This window comes from Tiliqua scincoides, chromosome 1, assembly GCF_035046505.1.
Source record: "Tiliqua scincoides isolate rTilSci1 chromosome 1, rTilSci1.hap2, whole genome shotgun sequence".
Classification (NCBI taxonomy): domain Eukaryota; kingdom Metazoa; phylum Chordata; class Lepidosauria; order Squamata; family Scincidae; genus Tiliqua; species Tiliqua scincoides.
In genome coordinates, this window is record NC_089821.1 from 98,510,992 (window position 1) to 98,524,446 (window position 13,455).

The 13,455-nt window shown below is 40.5% G+C and overlaps 1 protein-coding gene across 3 annotated transcripts in view; it reads left to right on the forward strand.

The window, feature by feature from the left end:
* The window catches only part of PKP4 (plakophilin 4), a 156,293-nt gene that overhangs the window by 50,740 nt on the left and 92,098 nt on the right, over positions 1–13,455 (forward strand). The gene's annotated exons all lie outside the window — the stretch shown is intronic.

Here is a 13,455-nt window from a genome sequence, read left to right on the forward strand (position 1 = left end):
CAGCCTCCCTGTATTGACTGTGTACTTCTAAAACCTAACTTCAGAAGGAAAGAACTCTGCATACACTGGATGTTAGAACCACTACTTCCTTCGACACTAATCAAACTGCGTCTTTCCAGGCAGACCACAGACCATTTGTCTGCTACTATCTCTCTTTGTATGCTTCAATTGGAATTTTGGGAAATGGTGCTAAAAAGAACAGAGAGATTGGGCATTCCCCCTCTCCCTTGCCCCAAGGCACTCAGTGTGCATGAGGTTTCCCATACTTGATTCAGGAGTAGAATGTCAAACTTCTGGAAGCTTCCAAGGCTGGCTCTGCACACACATGGACCTCCGCTACATGTGCCTAGACAGATAACAACTTAGCAGGTAAGCAACCTTTTCCTTTTCAGGCGTCCCAACTCTGGCGTCTACCACCTGCTGTTATCATTGCTGCTTAGCCTCCACCTTGCCTGTTCTGTGGCCTTGTATTGTGAGAGAGGAAGTGTAGAGTGCATTGTCACCCTGTCCCACAAAATGCAAGAACCTGTTGCTGAGCTAGACAGAACTTCAGAGAGCAATGTGTGCCAAGCCACAGAAGTGGAGAGGCACACCAGTGGAAGGTAAAGATAGGTAGAGGGTGTTCACGTGTGTTAGATCCCATTTTGTGCCTAGCCCCATCTCCGTCTACAGTCACTTTGCAGTGGCACACTCCATCCCTTCTCAGAATTCCTGTGATTCCACACAATTTGAGACTCCTAGTCTTTTTCATAAAATGGATGAAATGGATGATTAAGGAATTACTACTGCCAAAAAAATCCTTTCCTGGAAGGCATAACTAAAGCTGGCACTGTTGTTGCTCTGTATTTTCATACTAAAATGGAAGTTTAATCTATCTCTTAAGAATAGGGAAGTTTGATATGGCTTCAGTAGCAACTTCTTGAATTTGTAATTTCTCTTTGCAATGAACAGCTAGCAACTATTTCAGGGAGTGAAATTATAGATCTTTGGTGTGGCAGCTTCTATGCATATGCAAATACTGCTGTATTTAAAAATGAGCTACCAAATTGGCAAGCTGAAATGAGTGATGCCTAGTGGGCTTTGAGGTTTTTGTTTTATCATAAAGAAAGTAGCTTTGCTTTGATTAGAGTAGGTTATTCTGAATGTGAAAAGAAACACACCACCACCAGCCTTCCCCCCCCAAACAAGTTTTGGCATGGAAGAGAAATTCTAGTTGATTGCATATGTTGAGTTTGGTTTGCTGAAGAAGAAATATATTGAGTGTACTACAGTGCTAGCCCTGCACGAATGAGAACTATAGTTAGTGGATGACTTTGCTGCATCTTTTTTAAGTCACAGAGTTAAATCTTTTGGTGCTGTAGGATGGATACATGAACAAGACAAGAAGAGGTACTCTGCAACAGGGTTTGGGTTGTTATCTCTAGCTAGGCAGCAGCACATGCCGTCTAGAGATCGAGAGGGGGAGCTGGCTGGCTGGCTGGCCGGCCAGCCAGCAGCCAGGCAGCAGTAGCAGCACATCCGCCTTAGCAAGCAGCCCTCCACACCATGCCAGATATTTAATGTGGTCCTCTGGCAAAAGTTTGGAGACCCCTGGCTTACACTGTAAGAGATAGAATTACAAACTGAATTTTTTTTTTTTGGATCACCATTAGTAGGGTGGATATATATTGGGGAAGGGTCTATGGACCAGATGATTTTAGGTGGCAAGTCAGGTGCAGCCCATGGACTTCAGGTTGCCAGTACCTGCACTGGATCATGAAAATATTGCCTCCCATGTAAGCACAGCAGGAATATACTCTTACGTATACGCTACTTCCATCATGTGTAAACTATTTGTTTTGGCTTCTGTTCTTGGTGAATTTTTACTCGGTATTTGTGTGTGTGTGTGTGTGTGTGTGTGTGTGAGAGAGAGAGAGAGAGAGAGAGAGAATTTTGTTTTAATTGTGTTAATGCTTGTTTGAAATTGTGGTACTAACTGACCTTGTGTTCCCTTTTTGAGGTTAGACGGTACAGGATAAAAATATTTTAAATAGTAAACTCTAATTACTATTTTGCTTCTTTGTTTTTGCATATTAGAAACTTTGGGGGAAACTTGGAACATATTGCTTTGTTTAGGTTCATTTAAAAGCAGTTTTCTGAAATTGAGTTCTCTTCTATTAGACACTTTTCAAAATGGGAAAAGTGAATGTGGAATGGCTTTTGGTTTAGTATCTGCCAGAATGAAGCACCATAATATTGTAACTCTGTGCACACATGCATGTGTGCATGTTGTGTTTTAGCAACGGCAGGTGGGAGAAAAGTGTAGCATTGTGAAAGCCCAATTTGTTCAAAGATTGATCTTAGCAGAGTCTGCATTCTTTCTGCTAAAATGCTTCCACAATCCATTCTTTTCAGTACCTTGTAGTAGTCTCACAATTCAACATAGCAATGCAGATTTTTATAGGAAGTGGTAAAGCTTTCAAGTAGTGATTGCAGTTGTGCAGCGTAAACTGCCACTTTAGAAATAATTTTTTTAATGGACAACATACCAAAAGAGAGAATTTTCTGTAATCCATGAAATATTTATTTTGTGCTCTTAATATTTTTTAGAAATAACATTAACCCCACAAAGAGGGAAGATAATCTTTTGTCAGCAATGTATTAAAAAGTTGGCTAAATGGTAGTGCACATCTTGAAATCTATCTTGTGTGCATTGATTCTTTGCTTAAGGGAAGCATAGAGTTTCTGGTTGTAATGTACATAGTGAAGGCTATAAAAGGGAATAAACCGAACATGCAACACACTGTCAAATATGCATTTAGTTTTATCTTAACAAGGTTTTCTCTTTTATACAAGAGAAAGGCTTGCTTTGCATTCCTTTTATGGAACCCAGAACATCAATTTGTAGGTAATTGGATCTTGATTTGCCTCTTCAAAGGCTCTTGCATGCTTTCCAAAACTATGTGTGTAAAAGTAAAAGTTGAAAAGTGCTTTATTTATTGTGTGTGTTTTTATATAGTTCATGTAACTTTGCAGTCATGTAAAAGTAATCATTTTCACTTTTTGGCTGAGTCTGTAAATTCAGATGAACAGGTACACATTTATATTAATGCTCCTGATTATCTGAAACAGGTTGTCATAATTGACTTTTGCCTTTGGTTCCTATTATAATTGTGAGTGTGTATTGCTTTTCAACAAAGTGGTTTATGCAGCTAAATAAGTAATACTGTTTAATAATGTCAACAGTGCTATAAATGCGTACTGCAGCTTAATGTGGACTGCGGTAAATGCTAAGAGGTTACAGAAACTATGATGCTAGTATCTAGAGTTAGGTATTGGTATAAAAATTCTAATTGTGCTGTTACATTGATCTTTTCACTCTGAATCTCTTCCTTCAGGTGGGTCTGGTAGTTGAGGTAATGAGTCGGAACTTTTTTTAGAAAGAGAAATTATCTGTCAATGGGAAAATAATTTATGGAAGTGGTTGAAGGTCTTATATATTAGGAATTAATGGACAGGTGCATTTATGTTAACAGAAGTAGTGACTTAACATTCTGAAAATGGACAAACAATTGAATAAGAAGTGACATGGTGTGGTATTTGCAAGTACATCTGAATATTGCGCAGTGATTCACAGAGCTTAATGCATGCAAAGATTCATGATAAATTTTAACCCCCTCCAATAAGATAGGGGTTAAACTTAGGGGGATGTCTGACTATAGTTTTGTCTTATTTTACCCGAGGCCTGATCCTGAAAAATAACCTGCTAGTAATTGTTACCCAAGAACTGCATAGTCTCTACTTTATTAAAAATGCATTTTTATTTATTAACTTTGAAAATTATACCCTTCACAACCTTTTTGTAAACACTATCAGAGTAAGGGCACTGTAAACAACATCCCAGTAGAATCATTAATCAAATCCTTCTTTAAGGTGTGTTAAGCCAGAGACTCTGTTGCAAGGCCAAACAGCTACTCAAATAAGCATGACTCGGTACACAAGGATGAAGGTTCACAGGCTTTTATTGAATTGTATACAGTTGGTCCACGGGACTCATGTCCTGATCATGGACCCCGTCTGAACGGTGGTCTTTAACTTTTATACTACACAATCCTTTGTCTGAAAATCCAGACTTCTCATTCGCTGAAGGTTTGACATCATAAATGGGGCTGATTTTCAATAGGACATAGATAAAATACTATTTACATAAAAGATGGAAAATAGGTGGGCAACCAGTGAGCAAAACCATTGATTAGCTCTTATTTACATACAGGTGGGGTTTCATCTTAAAACTTTGCCAAAATTACACAATTTCCAAAAGTTTACAAACCAAGCAGGGTTCACTGTAACATTATTCTATCCAACACTGACCCCTACTCACATTTATTAATTTAATTAGGGACCTCTTTGAGAAAACAGGTTCTCATGCTATCCTCATTAGAGAGAACACACAAACACTTAAACATGGGTGTGAGAACTTAATTTGGCAGAACTTCCAACCCATTTATTGACATATATTCCTTTTAAATCCTTCCTACAAACCTGTGTGAACCAAAGTCTATCCAACTTCCTTTTAACAACCTTACCATATAATTCTATATAACTATTAGGACTAGTTACTTTGAGTATCATGGTATTGAGGGTTCTGACCTTTCCTTTTGTGACTGGCTAGCACTTGTTAACGTGTAATAAGGCTTCAGCTAGTTTCTTGTGACCTTTTTACTTTCCAGCACAAAACAAGCCAACTAGTACTCTGCATATGTGATTTCTTTTAACAAATCCGTGCTCTATTTACCTTCAAACACATTATATGTATTAATATATAACAATAGCAATAACTATGACAAAACAAAAGCACTGCTAATGTTTTACGCAGAGTACAAAGACAGATCTCTGCCCTAAAGGGTTTACAATCCAGGCAAGCTGTTTTGAGGTGACTCTGCACTAGCCCCCCTCTCTTATCTCTGTTGCAGTTCGCACAAAGAACTCTTTCTTAAGGATGGACCTGGTTATCTTAACTAAATGTTTCAAACTTGTTTCTGCAGGTGTCTGCCAAGAACATCCTTGCCAAGATAAGGATGCCTGCTAAACTAAAACTTTCTTAAAATCCATATATGTTGGTTACACTTTAAAAGCAAAGACTAAATATTTATACTTGTTTTTCCTTCCTTTGAAAACTTAGAAGAATAAACAAGTTGGCATCTGGTATGTTGCCCAAACCTGTGCGCCTGCCAAATAACTCGTTATCTTTTGTGGCCTTGGTTACTTTTTCTAGTCTCTGCGTAGCTTCTATGAAACTAGCAAACTTCTAAAAATACTTTTTTTTCAAACTACTTTTCCTGTTCTCTATGAGACCAACTATGATTTTTTAACTGGAAATGCTTTTATGCTTTAATAAAAGCAGGCAGTTAAACTTACTTATGCTATAGCAGTGTGGTTTTTAAGCTGTTTAAGCATTTGTTTCTAAAATCAAGCAACTCTCTCTCTCTTCCATTGTGCATATGCTATAATATTAAACTAATTCTTAGTACTCTGTTTATACTCTATTGGGCTATCCAGGTCTAGGGTCAAAGGTCACCTTGCCTTTGCTCTACATATAACATACAGGTTCAGCTCAACATTTGGTCGAACCTGAAGATTCTGGAGGCGACCCGAGCTGTGCTCCAGTCACCTCTGGAGGCTCTTCTGAAGCCTGTAGAGCAGTGTTTCTCAAACTGTGGGTTGGGACCCACTTGGTGGGTCATGAGTCAATTTCAAGTGGGTCCCCTTTCAGTTCAATATTTTATATAACCCCTGCTAATTGGGTAAGAGGCACTTTTTCAAGTGGGTGCTCCTTTTTTTAGCAGGGGGAGAGTAACTGGCCCACCTCACCCCAGCACTGTCTATTCTAGTGGCTGTCTGCTGGTGTTCTTTTTGCATCTTTTTAGATTGTGAGCCCTTTTGGGACAGGGAGCCATTTAGTTATTTGATTTTTCTCTGTAAACCGCTTTGTGAACTTTTAGTTGAAAAGCGGTATATAAATACTGTTAATAATAATAATAATAATATATTAGACTTGATGCTACCATGGTATGTGATTTCATCTGGAGAAATGTTACAGACCTGTATTTTAGCAAGCTACTTTGTATATTCTTTAAACAATGATAGTAAATGGGGCTTACTCCTGGGTAAGTGTGGGTAGGATTGCAGTCTAGGATTGTCAAAAATTTTCCTGCTTGATGATGTCACTTCTGGTCATTACATCACTTCCGGTGGGTCCTGACAGATTCTCATTCTAAAAAGTGGGTCCTGGTGCTAAATGTGTGAGAACCACTGCAGTAGAGGCTGTGCACAGCGCCCAAGGGCCTCAGAACAAGTCCTAGAAGGTCCTAGAGGTCCTAGAAAGGCACTTTCTGTTTTCTGCATGCAGTCTCCATGGCCCTCAGAACAGCTCCAGACGATACCAGAGCAAGGCTCTGGTCACGTTTGGAGCTCAGTGGACCCCTTGTGATTTGGTTTCACATGGAATTTAGTATCCATGAGGATTCCAGTAATAGAACTCCCACAGATAATGAGGTCCATTTGTATGACACATAACTGGGAGTGTGCAATTCAGTTCACAGCAGAGAGAGAAGCAACAAGGAATGAGAATGAGAAAGCCCAGCTACACCATATTTACTCAAAAGTAGACGCCATTGCTTTCCATGGGTGCTTTTCTTAAGTAATGGTGCACTGAATTGTAGACTTGGACTTTGTTTCAAATGGAAACTAGGAGTACATCCTGGTGTTTAAAAAACCAGACCTCTGCCAAACATTTGAATAATGGAACGAGGGTGCAGAAGGGTCTGCTAAAGAGAATGAGGCTTGCTTGATTTAAATGGAAGCCTTAAGCGCCCTGGCTTACTTCTTTTCTCAGGAGGAGAATAAAATGTTAAATTTGGCTGCAGCTTGTCCTGGAAACTAATAGCCCTCTAATTATCTCAACATTGTCCTCTTGCTTCTCCCCATACCTGAACAGCCCTGGAACCTGAGTGACCTTACAGATAAGGCAAGGAGAAGATCTAAACTTGATTTATTGGTATAAATTTTTCACCTTAGATATGAGCATCTACCATATTATATGTATGAATTGTAGCGTAATTGACACTATAAAGTGTGTGCACATTTTCTTGAAGTTCCCTGTATTTCTTAAAAACCTATTAGAATTGACTGCTATCCTATCATTTTCCACTCTGAAAAGTTGAGTGTTGCTTTGATCACTTCCTGTTCAAATAGTATGCAATGGTGTGTTATTGTAGAAACATTTTTTGAACCGAGATCCTGGGCTTGGCTGCCACCAACCCTCAGTACTTTAAAATAGGTTCTGTTAGACTAGTACTGCTATTAATAACTTTCTGTTTTTAATCTTTCTGTTAATAACAGATCTGTTATTAAAGATCTGGGTCCTGTTTTAGACAGTTGTTGTGAGGTCAAAGTTTGTTTTGATTGCCTGACTCAGACATTAACCATTACGATGCAGTGTTCAAACTGTATTCCATTGAATGCTGTTTGTTGGGGAGCATTAGCAGCAGAGAGCTCTTGTCTTGTGTATCTCTTAGAGGCAGTTGACTGCTTCCTATAGAAGGGACACAGGATGCTAGACTAGTTGGCTCTCTGACCTGATCCTAGGAGACGGAGACTGCTCTTTTTCCCTTTTTAAATATGGAGGATTAAGTCAGAGTGTGATGGAATCTCCTTATTCATTTGTATAGGCCAGGGGTGTCCAAAGTTTTTGGAAGGAGGGCCACATCGTCTCTCTGACACTGTGTCGGGAGCCGGGGGGAAAAAAAGAATTAATTTACGTTTCAAATTTGAATAAATTTATACAAATTTACATTAATGAATATATTAAAGATGAACTTATATGAATGAATGAAGGTCTTGCAATAGCTCAAGGCCTATAAAAGGCACAAAGCAAGGCTGGCCTTTCCTTTTCTGCTTCTACTGCATCACAGACGTGAAACAACAAGCAGTGGAGGGAGCCCTCATCCCACAGCTCACGTGAGAGGTCAAACAGTTGCCCTCATGCTGAGAGCAGTCGCATCAGGCCAGTGTGGGCTCCAACAAATCACTGGAGGGCCAGTGGCTCATTGTAGACTGGGAGCTTCCTGAGGACCGCATTGAGAGGACTCGAGGGCTGCAAGTGGCCCCAGGGCCGGGGTTTGGGCACCCCTGGTATAGGCTAATAGAGGTCAATGTGTTCCCTTCTCATTATACATATTCTTATAATAAAATTTCTTGCCATATCGATAGTTGTGATATTGTGCATATAAATGTGTAATATATCATAGATTCATAAGAATTTCAAAAGCAGGGCAGTGAGACAAGTTAGAGTTGTCATGAGATCAAAATAGATTGAGTTTCAGATTTTCAAGAAATGACTAACGCTACTATCACTGAGGATGTTGTGACTGTTAGTCCTGTAAAGTGAAGCTTCATTCTTTTCTGACTATACTGACCAATTTGTTTGTATCTTGGTCAAGTTTTCTTATTAATTTTAAAGTCCAAGGAATGGTATACTAATATTACAGGAAAATGTACACATTTTGAATTAAACTGGAAGATAGTTAAGCAATATACAGTGAAGCCACATCTTGCATGGGGTAAAGTTCTAAAGTTGGTGAGTTAGGTGACAGACATCCACCTGTATCCAGGAGATCTGTTCCAGGACCCTCTGTGGATATGGGGAAGCCTATCTCTGCACCTATTATGTTGCTTAGGGGTTTACTGCTGGCACCAAGCAAAAATGTTTCTTCCTTTTATAGGACACTATAATCATACAAGCATATAGGATGCTATGCATGCAAGATCAAACATTAACAGGAAGCAGTTAACTTCCTGCTTCCTAACATTTGATCTGATGTCTTCAAGCATTTAGGCTGTCTGCATGCATGTCGCACTAGGTGCTGCACCAGTGGTAAGCGCCTAAGTGACGTTAATGGCCAGGAGGGTGGAGAACCAGATCCGCAAATACAGGTTGATGCCTGTAGTCAAAATTACCCTTGACAGTTCCTTATATCGCTTGCACATAGGGGCAGTTTTGTACTAAAAGTATGTATTGTCTGTGTAAAACCTAGAATCAAATTATGAGAGGCATGTAGGAACTGAGACCAGATAAGGCAGGGGTGTCAAACTCATTTCATCCTGGGGGTCATATTGGATTCATGGCACGTGCTGAGGGCCGAACTCCAGGTGTGGCAGCCGGAAGTGACCTGACCACAGGAAGTGATGTCACTTGTGACAAAACAAAAACATCACTTCTTGTTTTTTTTAAAGCTGAGGCTTCCCCCATGCACTGCTACCCCCACGCACTGCTACCCAGACCCCTTTCTACCACCAAGCATCCCCTGCCTCACCCCACACCAGACCCCATTCTACCACCAAGCATCCCCTGCCTCACCCCACACCAGACCCCATTCTACCACCAAGCATCCGCTGCCTGCCAGCCAGCCAAGCCTCCCAGTCGCCCCCCAGCCCCCACCTACCTGCCACTAGTCAGGGCCAGGGAAACGACCAAAGCCCGGGAGAGCTCTGGCCGCGGCTGGAGGGAGGACTGAAAGCTGGAGATGCCACGCGTGGGTTCTCCAGCTCTCAGTCGCCCTTCTCACGTCCGGAGGGAGGGTGGAGGACCGGGGATGCCGTGCACAGCTGTTCAGTCGCCCCTTCTAGCCGTGGGCGAGGCCTGCTCGCAGCTGGAGGGAGAACCGAGGTCTGGGGATGCTACGCGCAGCTGCTCCAGTCCTTGGAACTCTTCTCCAGCCGAAGGCGAGGCCAGATCGCAGCCGGACGGAGGACCAAGGGCCAAGGACGCCAAGCATGGCTGCTCCAGCCCTGGGAACTCTCTCAGGCTGCAGAGCTGTGCTCACAGTTGGAGCGAGTGGGGGTGGGTCAGCCCCAGAACTCCACCAAAGCTTGGAGGGCTGCCCAAAATGGTTCTGCGGGCCAGATGCAGCCCGCAGGCTTTATCTTTGACACCCCTGAGCTAAGGGAACTACAGATTCACATCTCTCATCTCATGCTCACTCATGCGTATTCTCATTGAGTAGACTGGCGGGTGGAATCTTCTGCACTATTTGAATTATTATTTTTCTTTCTCTTTTTTTGGCCAAATGTGTGTACTTGAATTTGTGTACTTGAATTTGTGTAAGATAAATGCAAATATGAGTTCATTTTATTATACAAACTACCTTGTTAACTACTCTGGTTGAAAAGCAGTATATAAGTATTCATAATAATCATGATATGATGCAATTCCACTGTATTGGGAAAGAAATCAACCTGAAACTTCACTTCTTTCTTGGATGGAGACATGTTGTATAAGTCTTACAAACTGTACAGATTCCTTGGTATATTTGGAAGCTAGAATATATAATTACTGTGTTGAAAGATCAAAAGCTTAAGCACAGTAGGTCTGCAAGTAATCATTTTAATGGCTGACGTTCTGGCATCCATTAAATTTATTTTATGGATGGTTGTTACATACTGTATAATGAATGCTTGTTTGTTCTGAAGTCTGCCCTTGTTTGTAAACGCCAGTTTGAAGATTTAAAACCAAATTATACATTCAGTGTATTTTCGTATATGGGGGGGAGCTTATTGGAGGATTAATTGAAGCTGTTGACAGTTGCTTTCAATTGTCTGATGAAAGGCTAATTAGAGCAAGATACCTTTACCATTGTTAGATGCTAACCATATTGAACATTGTTTACATGGATGTGTTTATGTAATGGCTAAAAAAATAGAGGGAGATATTTTATTTCAATCCCTTAAAAATAGTGTCAAATATCTTATTTTCAGAGAGAGTGTGTATGTTGTGGAGGTTGTTTTTGGTGTTGCAATCTTGTGGCATCTTGAAGCCTAACAGATAACTTCCAAGATTTCTAAGGCTTTGGTTTTCTTTAAGTATTTTTAAAAAATCTGTTGCCAACCCAGCATAAGGTTGAAAAAATGTTCTTAAACAATGATGTCCAGATTCTAGACATCTGGGCCATGGGTGCCTTGAGCTTCTCTAGACTTTGGATTTGAGAAATGAGAAAAAGATGTATTACCACTAGCTCAGCTAGGAAAAATGCAAGGTGTAGGAATTTATAGTTTCTTTTGTGTCTTCAAGTAATACTGTCATATAGGCCAGAAAGTGCTCACTCAGTCACTTGTGGCCCTGGGACAACTTTTAACACAATGCCAAGGTCTATGGTCATCCTTTTATTTATCTTATGTGGGTAGCGGTTCTTGGAATTCACCAGCTGTGAGGAAGTATAGCTGCCAAGTCTGTGCATATCTTTTTTTAAAACGTGGGCGATTTTCCAGCCTACTGCTTATCTTTCTTCTATTTTCTATCAAATGACATGTGATATGAGCTTAGGGCTTTATGTAGTTGAGAACTTTAAACAATCCTAGAGCAAGCAAACTTGTGAACTATAAAAATAATTCTGGAAACTAGAACAAAACATACAAAATATTGCCCTTGGCACAGTTATTGAAGCCATGCACTTGATTTGTGCTTCTTAAAGCTCTTAATTTTACCATATTCTCCTTGGAAAGCTCTGCATCTCAGCTGGCTGGCAGCAACACATATTTGAGGAAATTTGACCAATCAAAGCAACAATTTGCTACCCCAGTTAGAAAAATTTTGACATATTAATGGGCAAGCTTATAGACTGCTTCAACTTCAACAGAGGGTGAGTCAGGGAGGGAAATGCTATTGGTGAAGTCTCCCTTAGCAGAGAGATTGATCAGTGTAGTGGGCCCTTCGTATCCATGGGCTCGGCATCCATGGATGCCCAGCCCATAGCTGGAGAACCTCAGAGGATCTCCCAGTCATGATAGGAAGTCACCGGCTTGAACTGGAAGTGAATTCTGGTCACATCTGGGAGAGGCTTCTGAGGAGGCCACACATGACCTCCAGAGGGCCAGACACGACTGCCAGGTAAGTTATCATGGTGCTGTGCCAACCCTACAAATTTAATTATCCACAGATTTTGGTATCTTCAGGGGGTCCTGGAACAGATCCCCCACAGATACCAAGGACCCACCATTTTTTTTCCTTTGGAACCTAGCTTGTATTTTCCTGAGAGATGCTCCACTGGCGAGATAAAGAAGGGGTAAAAAATTGGTTTTGGTACTCATTTGGGACATTTGGGGTACTGAACAAATTTCCCTTAGATAATAGTCATATTGTTTTATATTGCAGTATTGCAGTATTGTTTTATATTGTAGTATTGTGTCATTCTAATGTTTATGGCATTATCTTTAACAGAAATGCACATCCCCTATGTTTTGATAACTTGTAGGTGTAAATATTACAGAGTAAGGTTTTAGGTTTGGTAAATTACATGTTGAGAGGCGGCAGTTCACAATTTAGCTAAAACAGCTAGTGGTAAGAAAGGAACATGGCTGTGGAAACCAACCAAGGGATGCTCTATCAAGTTAATTTCACATTCCAGTTTATCACACAACTACAGAAAAGGAAGCAGCTAGTAGCTACCCCAGCAGGTTTCACTACCTATGAGATGGTCACTTCCATAATGTCTTGTTTCTGTTTTATTGTTTAGAGGCTTTTATTGTGATGTTTGCGTTAATGTGTGAGCTGCCTTGGCTTTTCACAAATGAAAAGAGGGATATAAATAAAATAATAAGATGGCTGCTTCCCCAGGATTTTGGGGCACTTAAGCTGTTGATGGTCATCTATATGCTTAAATTGCAAACTACAAAAATGACAAATGAAATTTGTTGTTGTAGCTTCAATAGTTGCACTAGTTTCAGGTTAGTTATCATTTTTATAGCTTCTAAGGTAGAAGAGATTCTGTGGTTAAAGCTACACATCATTCCCTTTCTGAGTTGCAACTGAGAGAGGGAGAGGTGATGACAAGCAAGAAAATTCACAAGCGTGGCTTTAATATCAAACTTTTTCCAAGGCAACTCAAAGCCCTTTTTGTTAGGTAATGCTATGAGCCACTGAGCCACAAATGGGGAGAACGTGCCATCTCAAGCCTGTCCTGCTAATTTTGGGGAATAAAGGGCCCTATGCCTGTGTCTTGGCTCATATAGGGGTGGGTCAGTGGTACAGAAGTGTTTGGCTGTCCAGCTCACTTAAAAATGAATTTTGGAGAAATTCCTTGTGGTCCTGGCCTGTAAACCTCTCTGCAGAGACACTCATGCACATTCCGTTAATGCCCAGTCTCCAGTGGTAGGTGGTAGTAATTAATAAAATGTTTGAACCATAAAAGTTCAAGTTTTGTGTGCCTGAGCAGCTTCAGTTTTATGAAAATGGGGCACAGTGTTACTAGGCAATGTCTTTCATGAACGAAGCTTCTCATAACGCGTCAGAATGCGTCTTTTCATTTGTCTTTATGATAGCGTTTGGATTCTTTGCATTGAGATTTATGAAGCAATAACTTTTGATAAATAACTTCTTTATCTCCCCTGCAACACTTTTTAAAAACACATCTTTAAACATTG